The sequence below is a fragment of the Dendropsophus ebraccatus genome, chromosome 12 (assembly GCF_027789765.1).
Source record: "Dendropsophus ebraccatus isolate aDenEbr1 chromosome 12, aDenEbr1.pat, whole genome shotgun sequence".
NCBI lineage: Eukaryota > Metazoa > Chordata > Amphibia > Anura > Hylidae > Dendropsophus > Dendropsophus ebraccatus.
Window position 1 is genome coordinate 78,090,769 of NC_091465.1, and position 13,745 is coordinate 78,104,513.

Sequence of the window (13,745 nt, forward strand, 5' to 3'; positions counted from 1 at the left end):
TCAGAGTGGTGACAAGATGATTTTAATGCTCTGAGAATCCCCTCCATGGTGCACAGATATTTCTTATTCTCTCTATTTCTGGGTGTGGAGCGAGGGCTGAGCTGTTTGCCAGTAGTGCACACTAAGGCCCTTCCTTTCTCTTACTTGTGTGTACAGAACCTACTTCTCACTGCTCTGGCATGACAGTGCTGGTAATGATTTACAATACACTACTAGGGATGGCATGTGGATGGAGAAGGGGTTACTGCTGCATGAGCTTTGCAAGGCAAATAGCAGAAATAAATAGAAAAAAACTGCTGCTGATAACTGAAGGGGATATTACATGCAAGGGGTAGAAGTGTGTACATGCAGTGGTAAGAGCACAAGAGACAGCTTCCTAAACCTGTGTGGGTGAGGAAAGATATGAGGGAACTCTCGATTTCCCTTTCAGGGATAGTGTGGATACAGCCTGACCTACAGATTGTAAGTGCACAGCCCAAGTTGTTCTTTCTGTACAGGAGGGTCCCGGAGGTGGAATCTGGGATCTGCACCCATTGAAACAATGTCCTGTGAGTATGCCATAAATATTTAATATGTGCATACCCCTGAAATCGTCACTGTCATTTCAAACAGCTTTAGAAAGCATGTCATACCCCCCTCCCAAACACTTCCTTATATATTGTTGCCCACTGACTGTTGTTAGGAGAATTCTGTCTCATGCAGCAGAGGGACCAAGACATAACATATAAAGTAGGTGTGGGGCTTAGTTAGTGCTATGCAGGGCAGAAAGTGGGGGAAAGATTGTGTGCCACAGGGGCATCTGTCCATTGTGTAGCTTATTATTATCAGCTGCAACTCACTACTTAGACCAAAGCTGCTTTTGTAATGTAACCCTTTTCTTGCTGTTATCCCTCTGCCTTTTTGTCATCAATATCAATTCAGTGCTTAGACCAGGGCTGCTGTTGTGATGTAACCCTTTCCTTGCTGTTATCCCTCTCCCTTTAGCTCACCAATATCCGTTCACTGCTTTGACCAGGGCTGCTTTTGTAAAGTAACCCTTTCTTTGCTGTTATCATTCTACCTTTCCCTCATCAATATGAGTTCACTGCTCAGACTAGGGCTGCTTTTATTATGTAACCCCCATGCCTTGTTGTAATGATGTTACAGTTTTCCTATCTGCTCTCCTAACACCTTGCAAACAGATGGCATCAACAATTTTCTTCTCACCTGCATGCCATCTATAGTGCTATACTGGAAGTCATCCCCAGCACTGTTCCAGCTTGTTCAGTCCCCCAGCACTATGTCATGGCATGCCAGCAATGGGTGGGTGCTGTTCTGTGATTGGTAAGAAAAAGAAGGCAAAGGAACTTCAGGTATGAGTAATGCTGGAAAACAGATCAGTTCTGGTTCAAGAATAAAAAAAATACTGTAGCTGTGCAACATGGAGGGGGGCTCCAGATGCTCAATACTAGCAGTAAGAGTACTAAAATCAGTGTATTAAAGTGTATTAAAAAAAATTAATAGTGTATTCAAACCATACAGGTATTTAGAACTCTTCATAAAAAAAAGAGAAACACATCAAGGGGCCCATGTATCATTGTTTTTGTGCCACTTAATGTGGCGTATTTTTTGTGTTTTTGCACAGGACGGAAAATTTTGTGCGTCATTTATGAAGCTGTTTGAGTTATTGTTGAAATTTTTCACTCGGATGGGGCATGGTTTAATGATAGCTACTTTTTTTAGACAGATTTATTATGTGCGATTTCTTTTTGTGCAAAGATAATTGTGCAACAGTCAGACCCTGGCGTAGTTTTTTTTTTAATGCCAAAAAACAAGTGGAAAAATTGTGCACGATTTATCAAGATAAATTTTGCAAAACTATCAGAGATTTTCACGCAGGAAGCAAAAAGTGCACGAGCGCAAACATTTTTGTGCAAATGATACATTCCCCCTTAAATGTGTTCATTGTGTTGTGTGTTCATAGCAACAGCTCCTGCTCTAGTGTTTCAGTGTTGTCATGGGGACACTGACCCTGAAACTTTTATAAGAAAAGTAGGAATATTGCTCCAGGTTCCAGCTTTCATCTATACCTAAAAAAAATAAAATAAAAACTATGAAATAACTTGGTGCTAAGGGCTCGGTCAGAGTATACCCAATAAGTAGATGAGTAGTAATACTCCCATAGGATGTAGTATTGATGTGGATGGTGATTTTTATCCACATAGTATCCCACCAGAACATAACTTGTAGCTCTGACATACAACTCTACAGTGGCAGCAGTATACAGATTACATATGTACATACACAGGTGTGTAGAGATGAGCGAACCGGGTTCGGGTTCGAGTCCATCCGAACCCGAACGTTCGCCATTTGATTAGCTGGAGCTGCTGAACTTGGATAAAGCTCTAAGGTTGTCTGGAAAACATGGAAACAGCCAATGACTATATCCATGTTTTCCACATAGCCTTAGGGCTTTATCCAAGTTCAGCAGCCACCGCTAATCAAATGCCGAAAGTTCGGGTTCGGATGGACTCCAGAATGCTCGAGGTTTGCTCATCTCTACAGGTGTGTTGGTTGGCTTTTTTATATCAATGTTGCATACAGAGGCTGAAGGGGCAAGGCATTGATCCTAGGTTACAATCTCCTCATCCAATGGTCTAATTAGGGGAGTTGGGGAGTCTGACTGGTGGGTCCCCCTGTGATCTCACAAACAGTACATGTAAAGCTCCAATCTTAAATAAGCCACTATATTCATCGTCTGTGGGAGTGCTGAAAATAGCCAAGCGCTGTACTCCACTTTCTTGGCACTCTCTTTTTGCTACCATGGACATATAAGTGTCTGATCCCAATGGGTCCAAACACTGGGGCACCCTGCCCCACAACGAACACGTATCTTTTGGATAGGGGATAAGTGTCCATGTGACAGCCATAGAGTTAGGCTCTATTCACACCACCATCATGGTGGCTGAACTGGATGGGGTCTCTATCCATGGGCTGTATCCTCGTTTTCCAGAACTCCTTAAGGCGGCATCCAACTTCACCAGTTTAGAGAACATTGTTGATTCTGAACAGTTTGGCAAGTCCACTAAAGACTAGTTATAGGTTGGAAATAATGGCCTCCTGTCTTTTTTTTCAACCTTGTCAACTATGTAACAGTGCTACATGTGTCAAACAAGTAATGCCAACTGATGGCTCCACTGACTTATATCGGGGTCCATTGGGTTTCATTGCAGTGTTTATATTTTTGACTGGATTCTTCCGCAACTCTTCAACTTTGTTGGAACTACCAAGGGAGCCTTTAAATGCAGCTTTACATGATAAAATGGTTTCCAGCCAGGTATATCCCTTTGGTGTATGACTATTTCCTTATCCTAAAGTACAATAAGACTGAGAGCAATCAGGGTGCCAGGTCAAGGTAGCAGAATTGTTGTATGGTGTCACATGGTGGACTCTCTTAAACGCACTGTTGAAATAAACCTGTTCTGATAATTTCAAAAAGACAATAACCATTGTGTCCTATAGGATGGATAATGGGTGGCCTGTGCCGTTGCCTTCTAGCCCATTGAGTCCACCTTCCAGAGTCTAAGCCTAGTTCCACGTTGCGGAACATTACTGTGTATCCTTATGGCTACAATGACGCCCCACACAATGCACTATGGAATATTTTATAGCATATAACCACAGGGCAAGAAAAGCCACCCACCATATGACCATCGTTTTATTGGAGTCAGAAGGAAAGGTCAAACAGATTATGCAATGAAACGAAAAACAGATGGACGGAGACAAGTAATACAATGAAGACACAATTGCTTTGGGGCATTCGCTGTCCCGTTTGTACTCGAAGTGTATATGTTGTGTATATACAGCAGAGGATGCTCCTGGGAGCATACTCAATAATAATGACATTGATGAGGCTCGTCATGCCCCATAACTTCGGGATGTTATTAGGTCTTTAGTGGAATAGGAATCACTTTGAATAATGGATCCCCTGGCCGCATCCACTGTGTGGGATCGGAGTAGTAATGCGTTTTATAGTGCATCCTCCCAGCCAATATAGTTGGAAGATGTCAATCACCCCTGCCTCCCCCATAGACATGGACACTCATTCATGGTGAAGGGGAAGGGGGTGGGCGGTATTATTTCAGGATTGGGCAGTTGAAATGCAATATGCCCGATCCTTCTTTTCTCCAACGTCTGCCATTGTGGGAGTCGGGACGCCCTCATACATAGTAGGGGGTTGGCCACCTAACATCCAAGAAGTTAAATGCAGCCCTAGGCCATATCCATGTTTTTCAGGAATCCTTAGGGCTGCATCCAACTTCTTCAGCCACTGGTAATCAAATGAAGGGCATTTGGATTCGGACGAGTGCTTGAGGTTATTCAGGCTTAGAAAAAGAAGGTATTGCAGCTCAGTTGAATTAAAGTGAATGAAGCTGAATTATAATACTACACACAACCTGAGAACTGGGGTGGTGCTTCTCCTGCAAGAAAACAGTTGTGTTTTTATGGATGACTCCTTTAAAATCTAGAAGAGAGTGGTTATAAAGACCACCTCTTAGGGTACTATTACACAAAGCAATTTTTTTAAATCAACGATTAACGATAAACGAACTCAAACGACCGATATGGCGAACGGCCTGAAATCGTTCACCCAATTACACGGAACAATGATCGTTACTTATGATCGTTATTGCGTTGGTCCTGTCGCCGCCACTGGGTTCGCCGCTACGGCGAACGACGTCTTATTACATGCGAACGATTTGCGAACAATCAACAATAAAAATAGGTCCAAATTCTATTAAACGTCCGAGGATTTCTCGTTGGTCCTTTAATCGTTGTCTGCTATTACACTAAACGATTAATGTTCAAATCCAGACGATTTAACAATTTTTAAAACGATAATCTATCCGTGTAATACCACCCTTGCTCTGGTGGATCTGTCCTGTTCTGGATAATACAATCAACCCATTGATGTAAATGGGCACTTTGTAATGCTTCATTTCTCTTGTTGTGGCGATGCAGGGAAATAAAAAAACTTTCTGCCAGGTTTCCCCATAGATCACAGTTGATCACTGGATATTCCCCGTTGGAGGGCACTTTGTGATCATCTTATTATCAAAAGACCTTTCTAAGAAGTAGGGCTTGTTTAAAGTGGAAAAGCCCTTTAAATGATAATTCCACCATAATGCCACCATTACGCTGAACCTCTAGGGTTGTCACCCAGGCTTTCTGGACCAGAAACACTATTGCAAGGCATCACCTTACAGTATGGATTATATACTATTTTGGTTCTGTTGAAAACTGTATGATAAGCCCTAGGGACACAATAATGGTGGTCTTAAGTGGTTGTTACCCATTCCCATGAAGGAATCCTTTAGGTATCTTTATACAGCGGCTGCAGCAGAATAGGGGTCCTTGAGAATTTTTTTTCATTCCCGTACTTCACTTTGTCACAATTTGTTTATTTTTAAACTATTTCTCATAAAATCTCCGGATCAACCTGGGTTAAAGTATGCAGCGGGCAACAATCGCCATCGCTGGAAGCGGTTGCATTTTCGCTGCCATACAGCAAATAGAATCGCAATGCTTTTTTTCCCAAGAAAATCAATCTTTTTTTGGTCTTTTGCTTTTTTTTTTTTTTTGTTATTTTGCAAGATGCACCAGCCTCCCGTAAACACCCAGCTGCCTTGGTAGCTGGGCGGCAGAGCGAGCTCAGGCTTGAAGGTGTTAAACACAGCTTGAGTCAGCGAGTGTTGGGAGATGTGCCAGGGTTCAGCGTTGCCAGGGAGCTGGCTCCCCTGGCAGTCTGACACGCCAGCCGGTGGCATGCGGAGGGGGGGGAGGTGAGAAAGAAACGAGACGAAGAGCGAGGGAAACCAAGAGGAAGAGCCCCAGTAATTATGGCACAGGGTGATACTCGCCACCATTATACAGTACGCTGATCCTCCTTATTTTTCCCATATTTAGGACGTTTTTCTCATAATTTCCTTCGTAGACTAAAGGAAGAAGTTTTTGTGCCTGGGTGAGACGGGAAGTCAGACTCGGTGGGAGGGGCCGTCGCAAAAACACGACAAACATTAGGTGGACAATGAAACGAGGGATCGGCAGCCATTTCACCCGTTGTCATGACACCATAATGATGGCATGAAGGTATTTTTTTTCCTTACTTTTTGTTAGTAAGCCCGTATATGTAAGACGTATAACCGTATATGATTGCGTCCATTCAGAATATAGAACGTGACGTGTTGAGCGATAGGATTGGGAAGCCGAAAAGAATAGATGGTTGTAATAAGGGTCACATCACGCTGGGGACTTGGCTCCTGGCAGACGCCCAGGATAACAAGGACAAAAGCAGGGCACAAGGTATTTTTGTGGGCAGTGATGAGGGGGGCGTTTAGACGGACTGGGCTAGCAGAAAAGTAAAAAGTGTCCGCTTGGCGCATCCGGTAGCAATAAAAAAAAAATCACAGCAAATTTCAGTAATCCTCTGTGTGTTTCGAAAGGCGCTAAACTGCCATGTTCTGTCCTCGCCCTGATACAATATAATAGGGGATCAGTACCGGCCTTCCGAAAGGTCAGTACAATATTGTGATACGACTTCAACATCTGTTTTACTTCAGAGCAAAAAAAAAAAAACTCGACAATTCTGGAATCTGTTCAAGTGGTGAGATCATTATTTCTTCTATTAGGGAGGAGTAAAGAGATTAAGGAGCGGTCAAATAGTGCCGGACTTCTGGAGGTGAAGGGCTTACACTCAGTTGAGAAAAAAAAAATTCTGTTCTAAGTATATAGTCCCTGTATGTATTTTTATACTGTACGGTAGAGGGGAATAGTCATGCCACCCTGATTGTTTACGAGTCCCAGCATAATCATTAGTTTAACCATCCATCTGTTATTATCACAAATAGCCCCCAAAATGAAGATAGCTGTTATCTATCCCGTATCTATCTATCTCCTATCAATCGATCTATCAGGATTGCACAAGGCCTTAAATTCCATAGGTTTCCAGTTGGTTTTCCTATAGGACAAGTGGTAATTATGACCCCAGGACGCCTAGTTGCAAATTTATAGCTATATAAATCTGCCAAGAACACAATGGGGTTGTTAAACGACATTTTTAGAAATGGCCGACCATACATATACATAGTATGTTGTACAAAAAGGAAATAAAACAAGTCAGGGAGGAAGTCATTCTAGGTATAGTCACAGCTAACTCTGCCTGTCTACGGGGGTGGGGGGAATAAGCACACTGGTCGGAATTGGCTGTGGCAATCACAGCAGACTCAATAACTTAAAAAGCACTAACGGTGTGTGACAGACGACGAGATTGCCAACTAATCCCTGCAACACCGAGTCATAGCCATACAGAGTTAACCCCCGCAGAACTAGTCAACCTGACTGGGTGAGCGTTGCCTCTGTTTTGGTATAAAATGCTACCTGCGACCACACTAGGCATACAAAAAGCAAAAACTAGAGAAAAAAAAAAAGATGTTTCAAGAAAAATGAGGAGTGGATTTCATGGAGGCACTGCGGATAGCCGTGTCTCTGTGGCACTTCGCGAGCTTGAGCATCATGGCGGGTGCCAGCCTGGTATCCTGGCATCAGACGCAGTGCTGCGTGTTATGAATTAATGAGAGTAAGGGGGAGGGAGAGGAAGACGAGGAGAGGCAAGCAATGGGGAAGGGGGGTAAGCTGGAGACGAAAAAGGGATAAAGAAATAAATATAAAAATAAGAAAAGACTGGAAAAGACGCAAAATGACAGTCATGGGTAAACCGCGGGCAGTGTTCGGAGAAGAGGGGCGGCTAAAGGGGGACAAGGAAAGTAAAAACGATGAATAGGAATTTTCGGGGGAAATTGTAAGACAGCAAATGCAGGAATAAAAGAGAGATGTGCGAGACACAAAGGTGTGATATTCTGAAGCAGGAGAGGTGTGAGGAACAAGAAACAGGCAGACCCTGTCTCGGGAGGGGGGGAGCAAAGGAAGGAGGAAGAAACAAAGGAGGAGAGATATCTGGGCATGTGCCCAATATATTGTAGAGCGGCTGAGTATGATTCAGCTCCCATAGCAACAGGGATCAGAACTAACGTTAAGAGCTTCCAGTCACTTCTGCCACCTTCTACCCTCTCCGTACTGAGGAAACCTCATAGAGCTCTGCGGGTTTTGGATGATCTGTTTGTCCTTCTACTTGTTCTCCTCGTCTTCTCCTTTTGCCATAGAAATAAAACTGTTCTTGTAAACTTTTTCTTAATCTTTGTTCTTCCATTATTAGTAAGCTCCTACATCCGACCTACATAACATAGGTGTTATTTAAAATAAAAATAAAAATATTTTGTATTCGGTACCTTAAAACATTTATTTTACTCTTTCTGAAAAAAATGTAATTCAACAAATTTAGTTCCGCAATGATCCTCATCCATGGTGGGCGCTACCTATTTCCTTGATGCCAAAGATTTAAGGGTTGGCTAATAGAGTGGTCTGCTTCTCTCGATCTGTAGGACTGAACAAAGTACTACGACAAAACCAAGAAAGGATCCAAAACACTGAAGATGTGCAAATCTTTCCATTATAGTTTGTCTCCACGCCGGTTCCAATCTTGGTTTTGTCTAAAAAAAAATTGACAAGCAAACTTGCTAAACGTTTGGGTTTGTCCAAACCTCAACGCTCAGCATTTGACTCCCGCTGCCTGGAAAAGTTGGATGCAGGTCTAGGTAATCCTGGAAAACATGGATACAGTTATAGGCTATAGCCATGTTCTTCAGGGCTGCATCCAATGTTCAGCAAGTTCACTCATCACAAATTCTGACCAGAATATCCACCAAATACTAAAATCAAAACGCTGAGTGTGAACCCAGCCTACACTTTTCATTTTTTAAAGTACATAGCAGTAATTCTGTGAATAAAAGCTCAAAATGATATTGGATTTGGATATGGATTAAAACAATGGGAATTAGCATGCAGACCACCAGTAGTAACTACAGTATGTTGAGAAAGTTTTATTCAGTGTCACTTGGAAAACAGAATATTTTGAAATTAAAAGTATGTGGATATGGGTGTAACTACAGCTCAGGCATGTATAGAATCTGCTATGGCACCCAAAAACAGAAGGATTGCTGTTCCCTTTTCTGGGAGGAAATATGCAAAGATGCTCATATTACCTCTCCTCTACAAGGAGAAAAACTTTCTCTCTAGAGCCACCTATAGGTAGTTACCCAGTAATCCAGTGTCCAATGGCCATAAAGGAGACTTGAAAACGTGCTAGGGGATATCCACGAAAACCAAACATATCTACCTGGAGACCTGGTTAACTGGGTGAGATGCTTTGTTTGCAATGTCTTTCTGCTATCCAGCACTACTTCTTTTTTTTTATCCCCCCAGCTATGTTTACTTTGCTATAGGGTCCCATTTAAATCCCTGTAACAGTTAAGGTGTGTACATTTCAGATAGGTGGCAGCTAAACATTCATTCTGACAGTAGAAATTTCTCCCATTATGTATGAGTATGAATGTATTCTGAATGGGGAGAGGAGTAAAGGCTGCTGCTAAACACCTCTTGCCGCAGGTTCGGGAATCAGCATATGGTGATCTCCCATGACTCCACCAACAAATAACTCTGAATCTTCTAATAGGGTGTATAAAATATTTTTTTCCCTTAAATAGAAACCCCTTTAAGCCAACAGCATTTTGGGGGCAACCAAAGGCAGGCAGAAGTCTCACTAGCACCAGTGATCAATGACGTATCTTTCTGAGTTCTGCTTCTTTATGGAGATAAATGGAAGCACTTGCTGGAACCTCTTTGGGTCCAATAATAAACACTTACAACCACGCAGATGCCTAGCAGGCTTTGTAAGGTCAACCAGCCACCCAACGTTACAAGAATATTAGAGTATGTACCACCAGAGTACTACATCTTATTGCAGCGTACAACAGGGCTCTATATTGTAGCCGCAGAACAAGTAGAAATAACTTGGTTAAACCTGAACACTCATAGCAACATGTGTTTTCAATAATCATTACAACTCAGACCCTTTACATAAAATACAGTTCACAACCTGGAACTTTACACCCTATTAAACTTGGCTTCCCCTCTTTTATGTCGATTTAGACCACCGAACACTTTACACAAGTAACAATTACTGAAATTTTCTTGCACGTTACTTCTTCGCAACTTTTTATATTGTTGCCCCTTTGAGGTAGGTGCTCTACGACAAGCCTTGACAAATTATTGGCCCATATTCAAAAATAAAAGACAATTGCAAAGGCGCTCCATAGCGGAAAAAAAAAAAAAGAAATCTTTAACAGTGTGACCCACAAAGCCAATGTGTGTGTGGTTTCGAGCCAGTAGGTTTGGCACAAAAGGCTAGGGCAATGGAAAAAATATGCCAATGTCCATTGTAATCAATCATTTTTCAACTAATTTTTTAAAGGCCCTTGGGGGGAATAAAATTAGCAATATAGGTGGTTGCTATGGGCAATGCCTCATTTCTATTAGGCTAATCTCCTCAAAAGATCAGACAGAAAAGTAGAGAATGTGCTGCATGGGATCATGGGATTCTATGGACAAAACCTAGATACAGACAAGTAATGATTGAAACGTCAGCTTTCCAGAGTGCATCGCCCCTCCCCGACTACATTGCATCTATCGCTGTTGAGTTCCTGTTTTCCGGTGATGTCACAGAAAAATGTTAAAAGTTTTGACCAGTTGGTGAATGGGTGTTCAGACCATGACCGATCAGGAGAATGACCTAATAGAATGAGCCAGACGTAGTCTGCACCCAGTGTCGCATAGTTACATAGTTAGTATGGGTAAAAAAAGACGCATGTCCATCAAGTTCAACCAAGAAGGAGATGGATGCAGGGAAGAGGGGGAGGGGGTGATGGGTAGATTCTACACGTATGCATTTATGCTATTTTGTCTAAGCTAAGAACTTGTCTAAGCCTATTTTGAAGCCCTCTACTGTTTTTGCTGTGACCAGATCCTGAGGTAGACTGTGTTGTCTCTCTTCCCGCAGTGTCTGTCCTGGACAGCTGCATAGACTTATATTATGCGGCCGTCATGGTCACATAACAGAGTCCGGAGAGACCTGCTGTACAAGAACTCGTTCTCCTGATTGGCCACAGCCTGAACACTTAGACCACGACTGATCAAAATTTTACACATCTCTGTGACATGTCAAAAGTTTTTTTTTTTTATAATGATGGGTATGCTTTAAACTTTTTAGGGTTTAGATAAATAAACTTTTGCTCTAAACTTCATCTATCTCAGTACCTTATCCCACAGCAATATTTAAATGACTTCTCAAATACATTTTCTTTCCTTCCGACTTTTGAAAACTTGTCACGGCTTTCGCAGCAGCTACCTGACATTAAGTTCTGCTTTTTGTCAAATACCCTCAGAAACATTACAGTAGGTTGCAAAAAAATGTACATTAGCTTTACCCTGTTTGCGATTTGCTTGCCATATTTGCTATTCCATCCGCACCTACTTTATTTGCTCCTTACATAGTTTATTGGCGCTACATGCAAATCAAGAGAAATGTCAAGAATTTACCATTGTGTGCAGGTTATGAGCATGAACCATGAATTCACCCATATCCTCCTGTAATGAATGTAAATCCTTAGGAGCTTGCATACACATGTTTTAGAGGAAAATACTACAAAGACTAAAACTAGGCACAAGAACAGTATGGTTTATATTATGTTCAACTTAGATTTGGCAATTTGGGAATTTGCTTGTAGGGCTGGTATACCCAAAGGAATAATGGGATGTTTTAATTATATTTTTCATTACTATTTTCTGCAGAACTAAGTTTTTTGTGACCACTCCAACATCATACCGCTATGTGAACTTTTGCAACACATGTAAATAATGCTAGTCTTGGGGCCCTATTACAGGGGACGATAATCGTGCAAAAAATCGTCAAATCGTTTGATAATCGTTCTGTGTAATTGCAGGCAACGATCGAAAAGTTGTTTGTATGACGTTGATCGTTGATTTAGTTCTAAACCTAAAATTATCTTTAATCGTTCGCTGTAATTCCACATTCGTTCGCTCAAGTTCCGCATTTTTTACTAATCGTTCAGTGTAATTGCACATTGTCCATTGTTTTCCTGGGATCAGAAGGAATAAACGATCATAGTAACGACCGCAATAACGATCGTAGTAACGTAGTATCGAACGACCATCGTTCTGTGTAATATGGTGAACGATTTCAGGTTAACGATAATCTCATTTAAGATCGTTAGTCGTTAATCGTTAAAAATCACTTTGTATAATAGGACCCTTAGGGCAGCTACGTTTTTAGGGTTCGGTATTCGTAGACCTATCAGAGGTCCAACCCCTATAATTAAACATAGTGTTACACCATATTTAAGGTCTATGAGCTTGGACCCCCACCAATGCTCTAGAATTAAGGCTTCACAAGGGTCAGTATTGTCTAGACAATGGGGAGACAAATTCGCCAAAGTTCTGGCAGCTGCGGATGTATTAAAATTGTAAGCTAGAAGCCCTATTTAGAGATAGCAAGCCGGAAAGCGTCCTCAAGTAAGAGCGTTTGACTTTCTGTAGGATACATAAATAATAATCGGATATCTTTCCCTTCATTACTTTCATTTGATCTTCAGCCTTGCAAATGTTGTTGGGCTCTGCTGTGACTTGCACATGCTGAGAGGTCTGGCACGGGCTCCCTGGTTGGAGAATGCCTTGTATTTTAACATGTACAGTACCAGAACAGACGGCAGAATGTTGTTGCCATTTACTGGCTATATCAAGCCCTATGGTCTCATCTAGAGTCATCGAGCTGTCGGCATCTTAATATTAAGTCGGAATGGGAAGAAAAAAGTATGCATTGTAACTGGCGGGGAAATCCGAAAAACAAGACAGAGGGTAAATAGGTATTCAGGAAGAGAGAATGGCGGGTGGGGAAAGGGAGGGAGGTAAAATGAGCCGGGTGGGGATAGGGACATGAGTACTCAAGAGAATGCAGTGGAGAAAAGTCTGGGAAGACATAGACGAGAAATAGAGGAAGTGTAGGAATTAGATGTAAGACGTTTGGGTGGAGTGGAAGTAAGGGACAGTGTTAAAAAAGGAGGAGTGTAATGAATGAAGAGAATCGGGGAGGGAAAGGAATGGAGCCAGGGATCGATAATTAACAAAGAATTGTCCAAGTGACCATGGAAGAACGGTAAGATCGTAGCCTCGAAACCAGTTAGTTACTATTAGTATAACGTTAAAGGAAAAAAATAAAAGTCATCGGAAAGGCAACGGAACACTAGTAAAAGAGAAGTTAAATTTAACTAGGAAGAAGAAGCAATGACAACATTCAGGAAAATATCGATAAGGTAGACAAAGAGTATAAAGAAACGGTGACATCACAGGTACGGCAGACAACATTTATTCTCAGAAAACATAGCGCGGACAGACGCACAGCAAGCAGAAGCGTCTAGGAGAGCAGTAAGGGATTCCTTCCCTGAAGGCCAGTTGCTGCCAAGCAAATCTACCAGTCTGTGCCAACGTGCAACCTGCATTTATGTGTTCATTTTTCTCCTTTGTTCCTTTTAGTTGCGACGGAGACTGTCCATGGGGAGGGGGAGGAAGGAAAGAGAGGCCACGAAAAATGCAACACCGCCTTCAGTGTCATGGCACAGGGCCCAGTACATCCGCCCACACCAAGCAGCATGTAACAAGGCCGTTACTTCTCGACTGTGCATGGGGCGAGGACATTTAAGGGTAATAAGAAGCCACCAATAAGGTAACTTCGATATTTA

General features: G+C 42.1%; 2 long non-coding RNA genes across 3 annotated transcripts in view; one reads left to right on the forward strand and one right to left on the reverse strand.

Moving 5' to 3' along the window:
- LOC138769392 (uncharacterized) overlaps nt 1-13,723 on the forward strand; it is a 95,606-nt gene extending 81,883 nt beyond the window's left edge. Inside the window, exon 4 of the long non-coding RNA XR_011359248.1 lies at nt 13,540-13,723. This is a non-coding gene — a long non-coding RNA (uncharacterized lncRNA). The remainder of the gene's footprint in view (nt 1-13,539) is intronic.
- LOC138769391 (uncharacterized) overlaps nt 1-13,745 on the reverse strand; it is a 56,101-nt gene that overhangs the window by 24,379 nt on the left and 17,977 nt on the right. The window lies entirely within an intron of this gene.